Consider the following 1823-nt stretch of genomic DNA (forward strand, 5'->3'; position numbering starts at 1 on the left):
GCTTGCTAGCTTTTAAGATCCCAGTCGCTACTCGCCAAAGTAGGAGGTGGAACAATGTTTTGTATAGTATGTTATGCCAATTGAGCTTGATGTCTAGATGGGGCTTTATTATGATTATTGTTTACAGCCTCTTTTTTTCACTTTGTATTGTAATTTGGGTGAAGGTTACAGAGCAAATTATTTTTCCATTCAACAATTCAAATAAGTTTTGTTTCATTATATGCTGCCTCCTGAAATAGTTGAATATTGGAACAAATGTTTCATAACTTTGATTGCAATATCCACAGTGTAATAGCACTCTCCCCACTTCTTCCCTCTGTTTAATGGTTTGCATTTGTCTTTCTTTCCTATCCCGTCTTACCTTCTGAGCATTATCCCTGAGCAAATGCTGCCCTTTTGATCATGTAGGGTGATTGTTCTAAGGTGTGTTTACACCTGGTGGCATTGTTCAACTTATAGACTTGTCTATTGTTTGACTGAAAATTGAGCTGTGGGGGTGAGCTTGGTTCCAGACTTGAAGGGTTTCTAAGGGCCATAGTCTTGGGAGTTCTGCCAGTCTCTATCAGACCTGTAAGCCTAGTTTATTTTTTTATTTTGAGCTTTGTTTTACATTTTTCTCCCACACTATCTAGGAGCTCCTAATGTGATTCCTTTCAGAATGGTCAACAATGGTAGCACATCAATTTCTTATTCTTCTGGTCTCAGGGCTGTGGAGGCTGGGGTTTGTGTGGTTCATTAGTCATTTGGACTCATTTTTTCCTTGCATGTTTGATTTTTGTCACTCTTTTCTCCTCCAGATGAAGTGTGAGCAATAGTTTCACCTTAGATATCCACTCGTAAGCTTTTAAGACTTCAGTTGCTACTTATCACAGCAAAATATTGAACACTGTCTTATGAGGTATTTTATTCCAGTTATCCTTGATGTCCCGTGAGACTGTGGTCCTAAACTCCCAGACCCAGTGACTCAGTCCATCAAAGTGTTTGGTTATGGCTAAGACATTTTCATAACTGTCTGCTCTACTATATTCTTGGACATATATGAAACACATATAAGTACATATGTAGAAATATCCTCTATCAAACACACACACACACATACATACATACACATATGCACATTTATGGGTGAAGTCTCATTCACCTTCCCACACCTGTTCAGCTTGCAGCTGTATCTATGTATCCATTGGTAGATTTTTGTTATTAATGTTATTACAGGATTGTGTGTGTAATAGTATTTATCTGTGTTGCCATTGATGCTTATGCTGCTCCCAGTATTTTCTTTTCTTTAATCAGTTTATGCTAACCTCATCCTTACTGTATGTTGCCTTTCCCATCACCCAAGTTAATACTGGTCTACTCTCTAGTTAGTGATTTACTTTCCATTCCCCTCCTTTCCCTGGTAACTTTCCAAGAATGTTCTTTCTGTGGGTAAACCTTTTCTTAACTTTTTGTAGGAGTGGTCTCATACACTATTTATCCTTCTGTGATTATTTCACTCAGCATAATGTCCTCTAGGTTTATCCATGTTTTGAGGTGATTCACAGATACATCATTATTCTTTAATGTTGTGTACTATTCATTGTGTGTATATACTGTAGTTCATTTATCTGTTCATCCAATGACAGACACTCAGATTGTTTCCATCTTTTTGCTATTGTGAATAATGCTGCAATGAATACGAATGTCCACATATCTATGTGTGTCATAGCTCTTATTTCTTTAGAATATATACCTAGTGCTTAACGCTTAAACTTGACTGCTAACCAGAAGGCTGGAGGTTCAAACCCACCAGCCACTCCTCGGAAGGAAGGTTGGGCAATCTA

This window comes from Orycteropus afer, unplaced genomic scaffold (genome assembly GCF_000298275.1).
Source record: "Orycteropus afer afer isolate SDZICR_OR568_19922 unplaced genomic scaffold, OryAfe1.0 scaffold00032, whole genome shotgun sequence".
Lineage (NCBI taxonomy): Eukaryota > Metazoa > Chordata > Mammalia > Tubulidentata > Orycteropodidae > Orycteropus > Orycteropus afer.